The following is a 17,229-nucleotide window of genomic DNA, read 5'->3' on the forward strand; positions in this document are numbered from 1 at the left end:
CACGCTAGAACGCCGTACGACAAGGACGGAGCAACGTGCGAAAGAGACAAAGAGTGCGGACGTTCTAGAATTGTGCAACCGCTACTCAGTAGCAAGCCCGCTTAGAAAGTTCTCGAATATTGTTAGAATTATTCCCAGGGATATATAAGCGAGCCCAACCGCGACTAGGCGCCTTTAGTTTGGAATGCGATAACAAGAGCGAAACACCGAAGCGATAAAGTGCGAATAAAGTGAATATAAGTGATAAAGTACTGTTGTGAAGTGTGCATAATTGAAGTAATTAGTGACTGTGTTTTTGTGTGTTATAAGGGCATTTCTGCAATCAATTTGTGCTCATAAATTCCTCATTGATTTATCAAGAAATAAACCTTTGAAGAAATCTACGGCATTTTCTATCCGATCTCCTAGCTCGTAACAATATTATAACTTGTCTTATGGTCCTCGATTTAGGCTTTAGGGGCAAACAATTTTAATACAGTAGCAGAGACTGGGACTGAGATAAATTAAAACAAGTTTCTTAGGACAAGGAACTTAAACAAGTTTAAGTGCCGCTAAAAACCATCTGAAATCAGATTGTTTCCAATGGCCTTTATAACTCCCCCGAGAGTGTTAAGACAATCAAATTTGTCGAGGAAACGGTCCCAGTTCGACGCTAAACTCTCATTCTAATAGATAATGAAACGTTAGGAACAATTACAAAGCCGTGAAAACTCATTGAAACTGAAGTTGTACAGCCTGAAATAATAGGATACTATTGAAAGGATCGTGATTTGGTCTTTTACGGCCAAAACTAATATTCAATCTCAATCCCATTTTAGCCTACTTAGATCGACAATTTAATACATTTCTACAGAAAAGCATGCCAATATTCATATCATAGATTGAGTTTCCAATTTATTTTTTCAACCAAATCTTCAGAGGACCGATCAGAGATTGAAGATTGCCCTCTGTATGAAAATTAGTGTTTACACATGCCAATAACCTGTATGTCCATTTTGACAGTTGCTCAGATTGGCCAAATCAATTCCGGATAGTTATCGGAGAAATTTGTAGGTTTATGGCTTATGGATCGGTATTACGATCATCCAACTTTATATTCATTAGTAAAATGTGTTCATTTTCGTCGTCCTCCAGTTCTCGTGATAGTGATTTGGAAGTTTTAATGCAATTACCCGATTGGGATAGTGAAGTTGTTGGTGATATATCATCTGCAAGTGATAAGCTAGCTTACGAGTATGTTTTTATACACCAACAGAGTACAGAAAAATAACATGAAATTGCTGGATTTCTTAGAATTGTTGCCATTGATTGCACTCATTTACGAATTCAATCAACATGTAAGTAATTTATATATTATTTAACATTGTACATTATAGTATGAAGTTGTAATAATAATAAGCAGCATTATTTTCTTTAGGTGACGTAATTGGTGAATAATATCGTAATTGAAAAGGATATTTCTCTTTAAATGTACAGGCTGTGTGTGATGCAGAAATAAAATTTATTAATGTTGTGCCCCATGGCCTGGTGCCGCTCATGATGCAACAACTTTTGTAAACTCAGTTCTACAAGTTAATTCAAATTGATTGATAAGAAGGTAGAACTTGATAAATGTGCCAACTAAATTAACAGGTATATTTGTTTATAGCTTAATATGATACAGGTCTATTGAGAGATCACTGTATGGTTGGTAATAGTGCTTACTCAAATATACCATATTTATTAATACCATTTCTCTGGCTGACCAGAGATATGATGAAGTACACATTAAGAATAGGAATACTATAGACAGGTAAATATATAGTATAATTTAGAGTATTAATAACTATACTATGTCAAAAAGTTGCAAGATATGTGACCCAAACGAAACATGATGTAAGGTTAAAATATTTGTCTTTTTCAGAACATTTGGAGTATGGAAATGTCGCTTTAACATTGTATTTATCACTAGCTAAAGTTCAAGCTATTATTATTGCCACAGCTGTTATGCAAAATATTTGTAAGGATTATAATTTTTAGATATACCGGCAGAAGTTTTAGTTCCAACACTTGATACAATTTCAAGTCAAGAAGTTAATGAAGGAAATCAAGACATAACTGAAAGAACAAGCCTTATTCATTATTATTTTGGGAAAATTAATATAATTCTAGCAGAAACAAACATGTTGTATTTAAATGTCCTTTTGTGCATATAAAATACTAGTACTTATTTTTCTTAGAAGAAACTCAGTTAAAATTTGAATAATTTATGTAGTTAATCTACCTATAAAATTAAATTTTTATTTATTATAACCATGTAATGTGATGAAATATTAGGAAAAATAAATAAAAACATAACATAATATAAACTTTATTTCATTATATTCTTATATGTAAACCAAACCCTATAAAATAGTAAACTATACTATGCTAATTAATAATATTCTCTACAACCAATTACTTCCTTAACTTTTCTATTTTTAATTAAAACATTTCTAACTAAGACTAGTTTTTCATTAGTTCTAAGTTCTTTATTTCTTAATATTAAATGTTTGTTTTTAAAATTTACATTTATTAAATTAGTCTATTAATTTTTGTTTAGGCATATAATATTATTATATTTCATTCTTTGCTAATTCTCTTACGAGCATTCTTCTTTAAATTCTTTCATTTTAGACGAAGTTGCTGCGGCAATATCCTGGGACAAGTGGTAGCCGTGGCGTTTAGTCGCTGCGCCAAGCAAATCCACTCATCGTTTTTTCATTTATAGCTAGTGGCGTTGGTGGCTTTCTTATTAATTGTTTTACTTTCTTGTATTAGGTTAAGTTAAAACGTGCATTGCTTCTTAGACCGAGGTCGACCTTTTACCTAATAAAACACATTTATATAACATTAATATGACAAAACACTCAAAGGCGGGAAATCAGCGTCATGCAAATAAAATAAACCAAATACTTACGGTTTCAACATCCATTACGACAGAGATTATAGTTGTATAATTTATAATATTATGTTAATTTGTACTTAAAAACAAACCGCACTTATATTTAGATTTTAGAAAATAGCGGGCACAAAAATTCATGAAGCCATGTGTTGACATTTGTCAGTTGTCACAAAAATGAAACGTTCCGTTCCTTACTAAAATCATATTACCACAAAAAACATAAATTATCATATTTAATAATATAAATAGAGACCTTAAACGTTTATATGAGTAGCTATAACCAAAAATATTTGTTACTATAGATACATAGTCCTACTTATTTTATTTTATTCCAATAACAGCAACCTTTTAGTATGCTTGAACAAACATATTGCGTTTAACGAAACGCGGTCGAGAGGGAAGGATCACGAAAAAGATGACGTGCAATCTATTGTCGAATAAACAAAACAGTCGGGTAGCAAATGTGTTATATTGGCATGCAGATTGGAGATCGATCTTTAGATATGAATTAATCCAAGATTAGATTTAGCCTTAGATTGAGGATACATTATTAATTTTGGGCGTAAGAGTCCAAGAAAAGGGTGTACAAATCCTTAAAAGGCCGGCAACGCACCGGCAAGCCTTCTAGTAATGTGAGTGTCCATGGGCATGGGTTATCGCATGTATATCATCCGACTGAGACAATCAATTTTTGAGATACGAACATAAGGTTAATCGCACTGCCTGTCGGAGGAGGCCTGTTTACTGATATTGTCCTAAAATAACGTATTTATTATGAATAATAACTATTTAATTTCATAACACCCACTTGTGCTAAAATTGGTCAACCCTCATGCAAATTACATTAAGCGTTTATGAATATTTATCAAAGTTTCGACTTGTACCAGAAATATTTGCCCTATAACCAATTTTACAAGTTTTGGGAAATTTGGGATTCAGCCAGCCAGGAAGGAGGATTTCTTGGCCGCAAGAATTTAAAATATGTCTCAACAATAGGCATCGTTAGGGATGATAGTCAGGGCGTTAGCCTGGTCTCATATGAGGTTACGTGATACAGCCGCCAGATATACACTCACTGCCAGCATAAAAAAATTGGCACGCTCTTTTACTGAAGGACCCTAAGTCGAATTAGTTCGGACATACATACCAAAGTGGGCAAAAACTGCCGTAAAAAACTCTCAGTTGTTGAACGATTGGCGTCGAGGTGATACAGATGGTATGATGAATAAAGGCTGAGCCATGTTTTAAGCCTGTAAAGTCGTGCTTTAAATTGAATTATGCTTGTAAACTATTGTTGTTTCTAAGAACATTGTTTTGAATTGTTTGACAAATGTTAATTTAATCATACCCTGACCAAGTTACTCCACGTATTTGTTCCATAGAATGTTTTCGACTTATTGGTACCTAGTAACGGATCAATTAATATAATCCTTCGTGCAAATTAGGAAACCTCTTATACGTCGAGGGAAAAGTTTTCCTAATTGGATACTTCATTATGTGTAACTCACAAATGGAGGATTTATATGAGAAGACACCGCGTGTAAGATTAACGGCTTTGTTTACGGAATTGGTTTTCTAAGCTTTTGTAAATATTTCTTAATTCTTAGATTGTTTTTCTTAATTACCACTGTTTGACATGAAACAATCATATATTTTAAAAGTCTCTTCCATCAGCCTTCAGCCCTCTCTTTATAAATTGTTAATGTAAAGTGAGCGTTAACTTCAATAATAAAAAGGCAAAAGGCGATTCGTGTAAAAATGGTTAAACCAAACATTTTCCGACATTTTTGATATCTTTTCAACCCCGTATAATTTTGTTGCATTTGCCATTTACAAAGTCAAAGTCAAAAATAATTCATTAATATAGGTAACACATAATTACAATGTACACTTATGAACGTCAAAAGCGTCGCTGTTTTGAGACACTGGGTTCATGTACATGCCTCGAATCAACGGAGTTTTTTTTAATTAAATGTTTTAATGTTTTAATAATTTTGCTAACATAGTTATAAGTATCTCTACTAACAATATATGGATTTATAATGAATATAATAAATATATGAATAATTCTGAAATAAATGATTTTTATTTTTTTTTTATTTAAAAAAATACTCAAATCAAGGGCGTAGAACGGAAGAGAAGAAATGGCAATAAACTCTTCGCCACTCTTTTTAATCGCAGGAATCAGCAGGAAGCATGGTGCACGCACTTACATTCTCGTGTGGACAACATGCAAATACATAGTCGAAATAACTAACATCACCGCATACACGAATTCATGTACGACCAGTTACCACAAGTAGCATCCGTTCACGAGTATCACGCATGGCCATCGGCTCCCTCGCTATATTTTAGGCAGAGAACAGCCCCCGACGCATGGACGCCGCCGCAAGCAATGACATTTAAGCGAGCATGACGATCCTTGAAATTTGAACTTGGCTACATAAGAAAATAATAATAATACTAATTTTACTGAAATAATTTGATACCACTTGGAACACGGATTGTTCCCACTTTGCATTAAAACAGTCGTGTATGTTGACGATCGCCCCAGAGTCTGGAAATGCAGCCGAGAGATTCAGTCTCGTTACCAACTTTTACTGGAGCAATTCATATCTAGCACTAGGATCGTTTAAATATTCATTTATAACATAATACGCCTTAGCAAGCAGTTTTACATTAATGTACGATTTAAATTTATTTATTGTCAACACTTGTATATCACTAGGGATTTTGTTTTAAAAATGTATACAATTGCCTTGGAAAGAATTACTCGTTTTATTCAGCCTTGTGGTTGGTGCGCTAATTTTGTCTTTATTACCAGTACTATAATTATGGAAGCTACTATTATTTTTAAAGATATCTATAATTTTTCCGCACATACAAAATATTCTCATAAATGTGTTGACTTGCCAAAGTCAAAATATGTAATACCTTAAACTTCCTTCGGACTGACTCCCGTGGGGACCACCCACAAATCGCTCTTATAGCCCGCTTTTGCACTACAAATATCGATTGATTGTCAGCTGCATTACCCCACAAAATAACACCATATGAAAATAACTGAAATAAACGAGCTTTGCTTTTTCACTACGAATGCTGCAGAACTTAGCCTATTCGAAAGACCTTCTATGAGTGGCCTACACACTGGTGTTTACTATCTAAAGTAATTCCCAAAAACGTCGCATTATCACCAAGTCTATTTGCTCATCTTTAATTATTATTTGAGAATTACTACTTTTTACATTTGTAGTTACAAATTTAATACATCTTGTCTTCTTTTCGTTTAGCTTAAGATTATTTGTATCAAACCAGTGAACTTCACTGGAGATGGCACTGTTTACATTCTCAAGTGATGGATTTCGTTGTTTCACTTTAAATAAAATCGAAGTGTCATCAGCAAACAGTAAAATCTAGTGAAGATCCTTTACGAGAAATGGTAGGTCCTTTAAATAGACGAAGATCAAACGATCTGCTGAGGATTATATTAGGTATGACAAAAGTAATTTTTAAAGTTTATAGATATTTTTAACAATATTTTTTTGCAGTAAACAAAAAAATTGAAATACCGTGCCGTGTTTTTTTCTGTTCAATTCAGTAAAATTATATAATCACAATAAATAAATATATACTATCCGTTGTTATTAAAATGATTTTATACTTTTGTTATACTTCGAGTTTCTCACCCATCTTTTTTAATTACCATTCAGAAACCTTCAAAAGAATCACAAAGGGAATAAATCAGAGATAATTTATTATTTGATAAAATTATTAATAAGTTTATATAAGATAAGCTCTGTTAGTTTCAGGTTACTCGTCTAAATCTTCCTCTTTAACAAACTTTACGTGTTCCTTATAATAAAGCTATTAGTAAAACGGAGATTACACTTGAACGGTTTCGATTATCATGCTTACATCCCATTTTCACATTTTTATTAGCCCTTAACCTGATAGAAACGTCATTATGTACCGTTATTATTTTTGTATACTTTCATAATGAAAATAGTAGTCAGTACAATTTTTAGTAATTTTACGATATCATTGTACTTATGGTAAATTTTAGTTAACATTGAGTATATTAAACACTTTCACCTGCACTAGAATACCAACAGTAAATCTTTTATTGCCTTGTTTCGTTTATATCTCAATGACAGAGACAAATAAAATTTGCATTTCTTATTTAAATCTTTGAGATAAATGTATTCTAGCTTAATAAGGAGATTTACATACATGATCTGAGTTCTGAAACCATTGAGACAAAATTTCATAAAGCTGACTTCGGGCTTCTTACATTCTATACCTCTGTCAATTGTCTATTATTGTTAGTTCTTTTTGTCCGTCAAATACAGTTTATGTTAAAATTTAAAAAGCTTTACTGCCAAGAAATGTATTTCTACATAATTTCTCGACGTCCGTCGTCCCACAACTGAGCGTTTTCTAAGGCAGTGTTTTCCGCTCACCACTGCGCTGTGCCCACTGAAGTAATTTCGAACCAATTCGATCAAGAAAAGACCGTCCCAACTCTTGTAAGGCCGGCAACGCAATTTCGAGCCTTCTGGCAATGTCCTGGGCGGTGGTATCACATAACATCAGGTGAGCCCGTTTGCCTCCTATAACATTTAAAAAAAAAACATAATTGTCTATTTATACAAAATCAACAACTGGTTAACTATTTGTACAGTAAACGATTTGTAATAATGTTTGAGCTTTAGCAAATATCAATTATAAAAGGAATAATTGAACAAAGACCACAAAACGTAGTGACTGACAGGATGTTTTTTACGAGATTGTGGAGAACATTTCTTATAATCGTATGATATTTTCATTCGAATAAAGTATTTTGATAAGACTCCATGATAACGAGTTTAATGAATCTCATAAAATCCAGAGATGACTTTGAAACATATTAAGAAGTAATATTCTATTTGATAGTCATTTAGTAATTACTGCCATCAACTTGATGAAGTTTTATAACGACCCAGAAGATTGAATTGCGCACTTAAAACTTTCAGCGCAGACGATTTGTTAAACACTGTTTCCATAAAGCTGAAATTGATGGCCGATTGCGCTGTCTTTATACGAAATATTAAAATAAGGATGGCTTCAGATCACAAAATTTCAATTATACGGTTACTATATTATCGCAATTATGCACATACTATTTCTCGTTAATTATACAAGGAATCTATAGAATTAGTTTGTTTGCGACGCTTAACCCAGTTCAAATAATATTTAATTCATGAAAAGAAAATAGGTAACTTAACATAAAATAAATATATCATTAGCAATGATATATTTATTTTATGCAGCACAATTATTCACTACGTAATTAATTTTACGCATTTAAAACCGTCGGATAAACAGCCTAAAGTATGTGAAATCCCTGAAAACTCAATAAAATAACGATTACGAGAAATGATAGTGACTAAACGTACTGTGGCGTGACTATTCTCGTTTGGCTGCGAGTTTGAGAATTATTTTCTAAAATACTGTGATAATAGAGAATTAAATATCAGTCGAGCCCACGTCCACTGCATTCATTCGTCTTCTCATTTTTCTTTACAGCACTTCAGTACATAAGCTTAAGTTATAGTTAAAGTGTACTAACATTGCATAAGTGGCGGTCGGCAATTGATTTAGCTTTAAAACGATCTAGAAGTTAGCAGTTTGAACAGAAATATGATTGCTTACCGCCTCTGTACCAAAATATATGCAAATAGGATTGAGACAAAGCTTATTGAAATCAAAACAAGTGCCACTCCTAGATGAAAAGGTTTGTAGTACCGATTGTATTTTATTACAACCACACACCTTAAAATGTACATTAATGCAATTTCAAATTATATTCTTTAAATATATTGTTATTTGATATCATCTGTAGGTTTGTAATGTTTTGTCATCTTGACGCAGCGTTGAAGGATAAAGCGTATTCCTTAATTGATTTACAATAATAAAAACATATTATAATACTACAACCAGTTGGAGAAAGTATTATAAAAATGATAAAGAAACATTTTCCTAATTCTTAAAAATAAATATAAAATTGTGAGTAGAGTTGATGTGAGGACAAGGCACGTGGCGTATTGGCGCAATTCTTTTAAATACGATCACAAATGGAACAGCTGTTCCATGGATATTTTTGTAAGACTAATTGTTACTCTTGCGGGTCTCACTTTGAAGATTGTGGAGCAAGCTGTCAGAGCATTCCTCTACATTGCTATGGCTCTCTCATCAATAGGATTTGTGGCGGCCTCGGGTGCTATTATTTGTTACACCATTGTGAGGTACGAAATAAATCTGGACAAATATGTAATTCTACAAGTTAATGCCGACAATGACAAGACTATATTATATTGTAATGAGAGATGATATTTAAAGCCACTTACGGCCGCTTTCTATACTCAATCCCAATCCAATTTTTACTACTTTAGAGCACAAGTCAAATAACAAAACTACTTGCTTCATTATTAACCATTTCATTCATTCATTACCAGTATCCAATCTCACGCTTATGCAATTTTTGCAAGAAGATTCCTTAAAGAAACAAACTGTTGTATTCATTCACAGATACGGAACATGCAACGAAGAGACATGTTTGACGTCTCGGTCGTTAGGCGGATTGGTATTAGTGGCGGGTTGGGCATTTGTTGCCTATGTCACTGTCCGGAATCTACTTTAAATATTTAAGTAAATAAAAATGTCGTAATTCTTTCTTATATTACATATATTATATGACTTAAGAAATGTATTTATTTTCTTTTAAATAATATTAAGCCTGGCTTAGTGCTCCCAAATATAAATGATACGCGATAACATATTATGTAAGTTTTCGATCACATGTTTTATGTTGTCAGATGGACTAAATAAAAGGCTTTTTTTTAGGTTACGTTTCTCACCATATCGCTCCAAAGATATTGATATTGATTTGAAAAGTTATTGGTGCGCAACGAATATTCCATTTTCGGATATACATATATAACGCTTTCATATTACCCCATTTCCGCCTTTAGTTCCGGCTTCCTTCCTCGGTGTCTCGTCAAGCCCAGACTAATTTTCTTATATCGGAAAAATTTGTACATCGATCAATTCGTATCCTTGTTTAGACAGGGGAAATGACGTAGACTCTACTGAGAATATAAAGATTTAATCTTATTGGTGTGATAAGAATGTATATAGAAATTATTAAGACTGTAAACGTTTAAATTAACATCAGATCCCTGCTGGCAAATAATAAACTGTTTCCAATTAAAGTTTAGGTACATGCTAAAACATCAGCAATATTATATTTTTATAGGCAATAGATGTTGACAAAGAATTGTATATGTTTACGATAATTTTACGTGATAACGTCAACATTGAACAAAAATTGCATAATTTTATGAATTGAATTATTATCAATAAATTATAATTTAAAAAAATCTATAAATTAACATATATACTCGTTGCTTATTTTTTTTTAATAATCAAAGGACAAATATTTGAGGTTATATTGCTTATTAAATTATTAAAATGCAAGAATTATTTACTTTTTTTGCTGCAATTGTTGTTGTAATAAACTCGGACGCGTCCGACCTTTTTTAAATGGAATTTCACTGTTGGCCTGAAGGACCTTTAGAGATTAGTCGGTGTCTCCTAACGGGCCCTTTTTTGGTAGGAAGGGGTAATAATTGATGCTTTTACCAACGGGTTGGGATGACAACTTCATCCATTGGGCTATGGTAGGTCGAGTGGAGATCGACGTTCCTTACGTAAAAGGGCGATTCTCATGAATAGCGACTGCCTTTAGCCGATGGATATGGGAGGACAATGCGCGATACTTCTCTAGTGTAGTAGTAGTAGTAGATATAGGCCTTGTACAGTATCACCTTATGTCTAAGGGACACGTGACTACTTTTATTTAGGAGGTAATAGAGGCGAGGGAATACAAAATAGGCCTTCTTGCGAACGGCGGCTATCTGCTTACGGAAGTACATAAAGCTATCGAGGCTGACTCCTAGATATTTCACGGACTTTTGGCACGGGATAGCTTACCCGAATAGAATTGCGTGTTGTTTGAGGCAGAATATATCCCTGCGAGAATGAGAACTGCGACGCTCTTCTCGGGATTTATTTGGAAGTCCCATTTTCAAAATTATTCGCCTAGTGAAGTGGCTGCTGTCTGGAGTCTGTCCATGATCGGACATCGGCATCGGCAGAAAGGGTTAGCTCCGAATTGGGAGCCCTAGGGATGTCGCCGGTGAACAGCGTGGACAGGAGCGAAAAAAGTTTACAATTACTGTGACAAGTGAAGAGTACTATTTCACGTACAATACATATACATTCATTAAATAGTATTATTCATTCACAGGAAGCAATAAGAATAATACTTTCTATCGTTATAAGAGTAGGACAAGTATTATCAATAACATATAAAGATCTCTGTAATCTCATCTATTTAGAGCTGGAGTACCATGTTCCATTCATTCATCGCCTTCTATTTGGAGAGAGAAGCTTTTTGGTTAAATAATTTAAATTAAACAAAAACATTTTTCATATGTATAGAGCACCCTTCCACGATTTTTAAGTCCATATATTTTAAATGGGAATAGTTGAACTTTCAGTTATAGTTGAGTTTCACTGGTTCCAGACCCGCATCCCGTGTACAGCTCGACGCACCTTTATGCATAAGAAGTTTTCACTGACTGACTTCGTAACAAGCATTTGAAGCTTTCACAGATACTGCAATTACATATTTCAGTTCTTTGTAAGAAATATGATATATCTAATTCATGGTATATATAGTAAAAATATACCACATCCTAAACATAATAAACTTTCTGATATGTACCACACGATGCTTGCTTTAATTAAGTAGTTGTAATTTCAGTTATGTTCAATATTATTATGACTTCATTAGAGCGATACAAACCGGGTGTAATTAGAGATTAGGCGAAATAATTACTAACGTGTTAATTAGTTTCATACTAAGCAATGCGTTGCAACAAATTCTTTATCTTGTGGAGCCTATACAGCTAAGAAATGTAAGAAATGTTTGATACTGAGATTTCGGAATGAGTTTTGCACAAAATGGGAATACTGCTGCCGCGCACTCGGGTCTCGATCGTTGTCCTTTGGACTGATTTATTTATACGAGAAATGCAAATGCTTTCCTATTTTAATTTAAACCTTTCAGCGGAAGTTTACAGATAAATGTTTCATACACAAACAGGAATATCTAGGAAGACGAATAGACATTTTAACAAAGCTTTGGCTAAGAAATTCAATTCTTGGTTCTCGAGTAAACTATGAATCGGTTACAGCTCACTTGGATGTTTAATATTTAATATTCTGTACATTTTAAGCAGCGAGCTAAGCGAAACGCCTCGTGGTATATTGAGTACTTGAAACGTAATTTTAGCTTATTAGTTCACAAGATTTATAATTAGTTTCTTTTGTTATGAGGTACGAAGACTGCTGCAAAGGCCAGGAACGGTAAAGGTATCTGGGTTCTGGGGTAACTGCAAAAGATTAATTAAAGTTTCTGATAGAAATTGTAATTATAACATAATTATATTATTGTAATTTTCTCGCAGGCGCTTTGGATTTTCTACTTAAAAGGTAAAATTTCCTGTTATCTAGTGTTTTTAACTTTACTACAAATATTGCAACTCATTTTTTATACCATCACAATTAACGAACTAAAGCAAAATATTATAAGATTTATATATTCTTGGGAAACTAGCTCTTCTAATTATTAAGCTTAGCTATCAAATTTTAACAGGCGCATTATTTTCTACTCAGAAGATATGCTTTTGACATAGGCGATAATACTTGTATGCTTTGAGTCACTTGCTTGTTTTACCAAAATAATATACCTTCTGTGATACAAGTTATATGCTAGCGGCCTTATATTATATGCCTTTTTACTGAAGTGAAAGAATATGCACGCATGCATGCAATATTGCACCAGACCCTGTCGCAAAGTATTTTCAAGTCATGGGTTCCACTGCTACCACATCTCGAATACTGCGACTAATATCACAAACAAACAAATTCCAATAATACAGAAAAATAATAAAACACAATTGATTTTGTGTCTGGATAGAGAAAAGGTTTTCTAAACACAACTTATTTTAATTTTATTCTACTCTAATACGAAAGTAATATAAAATTATTACAAGAACTTAGCTCATTGTTTGTAAGGTTATATCGTGTCTTGACTGAACAGAAAATATATTGCCCTTAAACGTTCCAGCGTATGAAAACCTTCACAAAAGAAGTAAATTATGATCCTTTCTCTACACACTTATTACTGAAATAATATACTACGAAAGACTAACTAATGTGTATGGTTTCGTCGGCGTAGTAATATATGCCACATAGTAATATATGTTGGCAATAAGAAATAATTATCTGGTTAAAACCTACCAGTATTATTTATACGTATATAGAAAGTATAATTTATTCAGAATATAAACTCTAAAGAGTTCAAGTAAATTAAACTGTTTTTTTTAATCTCATATATTGAAAAATATTTCGCAAATACACACAAATAGATATACAAAAATGTTTCTCTATAAATTAAAATTTTCTAAATAGAAATTTTCATTTTAGCTCGTCTACGTCGCGAGAAGTTAAAGGGACGACCGATAAAGTTTTTTCTGGCACTCACCAAAACATCATATATCATAAAGAATTATTGCTCATATGCTCAATATAGATATGATTTAACTGGCTCTAGGACGGTTTAAACACGATTTAATCAAATTCTGTCTCAAAGCAAAAGAAAAAATCTTGTCTAATAGATTTTCGGATTCATATGTGTAAATTTATGTTAATAATGTTATTACGAATACAATTATGGGTCATTACCCTCAACTGGGTGTTTTAAGCACGAAAGGGAAAAATGAAATCGTGATCAGAAACTATTTCTTATAGCTGATGCTGAGTGTTGGTAAATCAGAGGAAACAATTTGAAAATAAAGTATTCAACGGTTATCCAATGCTTAGTCCTGAATTGAATCGGCGCACGCTTCCCCATTCTTCATTGGAGGACGAGAAATTCGCTGCTCAACCATTTTCTGATAAAAAACCTTTATAAATTCCCCAGCGCCTGTAACTTCCTATTACAGTTACAAATTACAATATTTCATTTCCTTTCGCAAGCTTAATTTGTTAGCCTAAAAAATTAACAAAAATCCTCCTCGAACATTAATTGTATTTTAAGGGAAAAATCTCTGAAAATTCCTATAAGTAGGTATTTTTGACAGATTACAAGTAAAAGTATCAAAATAGAAAATTTGTCTTAGAGTAAGTTTCTTCGGTAAAAAGTCATAATACACAAAAGGTAGAAAAAAAAACCGTTATCCAGAATACAATAAAAAGCACGGCTTAATATTCAGAGTCATTACCGCTGGAATGGCTCCGTGTATCTACGATAAGTTGGAAGCATTTTGTTTTGCAGATACAAATTCCAGATCCTGTTACAAATCAACGCTGGAGACGTTGGCGGACGCGAGACGAATGGAACCATTAGATCTGTTATCCGAGGTGCGAAACGGAAAGCGTCTGTTGATATCTGTTTATGTCAATTTAGGACAGAACAAGCAGTAGATTATATCAGAGATAAATGTGAATTCTAGTTCTTTTGCGTTACTAAACGTGAAGGTTTGTGAACGTTTTCTACTTTGATTTTGGAATATTTATAAAGCTATCAATGTTGCTTTGGTAATCATAGTCTATTGTCTGTATGAATGGAACAATAGCCAAATCGTGATTCAATGTCCAGGCATTCAGGTGAACCTACTTCGGTAAATCTGCTCGGAAAATGTGACTCTTGGTTATAAAGATTAATTTGAATTGAATATTATCCTTTCATAGAAATACCAAGAGCTAATTAATGTGCGCATCGGCAGATCAGGCCCGATTCTCAGGCCTGTCACTCCCCGCGCCCTTGAATCAGTGTTACCCGCGATCTGTTTACAGTCCCCCCGGTTTTAATAAGGATGTCAGCGTTATCCGTCCATCATAACACGCCGATTAACTCGCGCCCTTTTGTTTTGGAGAGATCTCATTAAATTTGCTTTTTACACCTTATCCTGCGATCTTCCTTTGTTTTTAATATCATCCCCACATTCATATTCTCTCAAAGGAAAGTTTTTAAATCAGCCGTTGGATTTATTTGTATCATAATTTAAAATCAAGTAAAGTATCTCTAAAATTAAAAGAATTCTTCGTAAACATTTTATGAGTTAAAGGAACAAATGAATATACTATTTTCTTAATAATGTTTGTACAAAACACAATTCCTTAACTAATTTACCAAGATACTGCGTAAATCTAAGAGAAAATTAGATTTAGGAAAGTTCTACGAATATCTCTTACAGTTTTAGACTGTTGTTTGAAACACGAAAGGGTTCAATTAGGCTATTTCGATAAATGTTTTGTTTCTCCGTTACCCAATATGATTAGGTTTGCAAAAGATATTGTTAATGTAATCAATTGCAATCATTGCAACAGAATAATAAATACTCCGATAAAGATTGCGAGTAAAGTTAAAAGCATCTCCGAGATTTCATTTCCTTTTGGGTTATTAAACGACATTTTTAACAACCTACGCTCTTTATGAGAATGAAAGTAATAAACATACGAAATGACAAAATTTAATATTTCCGACTTATGTCATAAACTTGTACTTAGCTTGTTACTTGATGTTTAATGTACAAAATTGTCTCACGACAGCTTGCTGGCCTATTCAGTCAGTTCAGTTGCAAGAAGGTTCCTGGAAGCAGTAACTCCTTTTAGACTCTATTATAATTATGCTAAAATAATAATATAGAAGTTGAAATATTGAATGCTCTATAACTCTCAATAAAATCCTATACTATTTGTCAACGTTGTATTTATTCTACTCCTCTCGTCCTCTACCTACACAGTAGGAAATATTTATATCGAAATGCCAATAAATCAAGCAACTGACGAATGGTGGAAACTTGTATTCTTCAGTCTGCCAATAAATCAACTTTGTCTCACCTTGGCAACAGATTTATGACCTACGATCAAGCTGATTCAGAAACACAACTTGCAAGTTACGATACCACTTGTTATAAGGTTGCTTCCATACACATTTTCCTCTATAGTACAAATTGGATATAATTTTCATAATATTTTTTGATTTCTAGGGGCTTAGGTGGGGATTTATAACCAGCTTATATGTGTAGCTACTGGTTTATAACCAAATTTCACCACCGAGCTTTGAAAAATAACTGACACTGAGACTAAAATTATCTCTATATAAATGTAACAAGCTTTTATAACGGAGCTAAAATAGTTTATATTGCCACCTTTTTGACGAATACAAAGGCTATATTAATGCACTAATTTGGAACTAATATCGAGTTTAGCAACGTATCGAAAACGGGACTCCCACAGATAAAAAGACACATGCGATTCCCCTTGTTTTGTTCACATTTACAGAATGAAAAGCATTTAATTTAATTTCCAGAAAAATTGTCACTACCTTTATTTACAACTAGGGTTCTGTCCCTGCCAAGGACGGCTTCATATTTATTTCATTAAATATATTGATGTCTTCAAAGCTGTATTAAAGCCCCTTGCTCTATTGTCAATAGTTTCGACATAGTACGTTCCACATCTTTAAGGTATTTTTTTAAATCTTAATTTACGTTATGTGTGTAATATAATATACACATACATTCCTATACTTGTATTTATCAGCGTATCTTACATTACGCTCTAGTGGTGGCAGAGTTTTTCAAATTGGTTTTCTAGGCCTCTTCAATGCAGAGAAAAAACAAATCTTTCCTCTTTATAACCTTTAGTATCGATAACGAATACGTTTTGTCACTCAATATATAAAACACTATCAAATACTCAATATATAGAAGTAGATACTTATCGCACGTTTGAAATTTTATAATGACGTATCATAGAGTCACGACACTGCTTTGCCTTCTGATGTGCTAATAGGCTTTACCAAGAATAATGACGTATCAAGTAAAATCAAATCAAACAGAATATCCGTATCTCTGTACAAATTGTTTTGTCTACACTCAGGTGGAGTGACGTCATCTCTCGATAATATAAATTAAACTGGGTCTATCAGTGCTTAGTTCCGTGAGTTAAATTTATATAACCAATGTCGTCAGTATTAGTGGCTTTACTATTTTTTGTTTTTGTTTTCTCTCCTAACTTTGTTAACTAACCAATGTGCTCTCTTGTATGTAATAATATATAGTCTACAGTATTCCTGCAATATTAAGATATTAATAAATATTTACAAATCATAATAATAATAATTGTATTCT

At 33.0% G+C, this 17,229-nt stretch overlaps 1 long non-coding RNA gene across 1 annotated transcript; it reads right to left on the reverse strand.

The window, feature by feature from the left end:
• Positions 1-2,606: 2,606 nt before the first annotated feature.
• LOC123715523 lies at positions 2,607-3,053 on the reverse strand. The gene is made up of 2 exons (XR_006754438.1): positions 2,939-3,053; positions 2,607-2,847 (listed from the first exon to the last, which is right to left on the reverse strand). It is a non-coding gene; the product is annotated as an uncharacterized LOC123715523 (long non-coding RNA).
• Between the last annotated feature and the right edge of the window lie 14,176 nt (positions 3,054-17,229).

Source organism: Pieris brassicae, chromosome 10, assembly GCF_905147105.1.
Source record: "Pieris brassicae chromosome 10, ilPieBrab1.1, whole genome shotgun sequence".
NCBI classification, from domain to species: Eukaryota; Metazoa; Arthropoda; class Insecta; order Lepidoptera; family Pieridae; genus Pieris; species Pieris brassicae.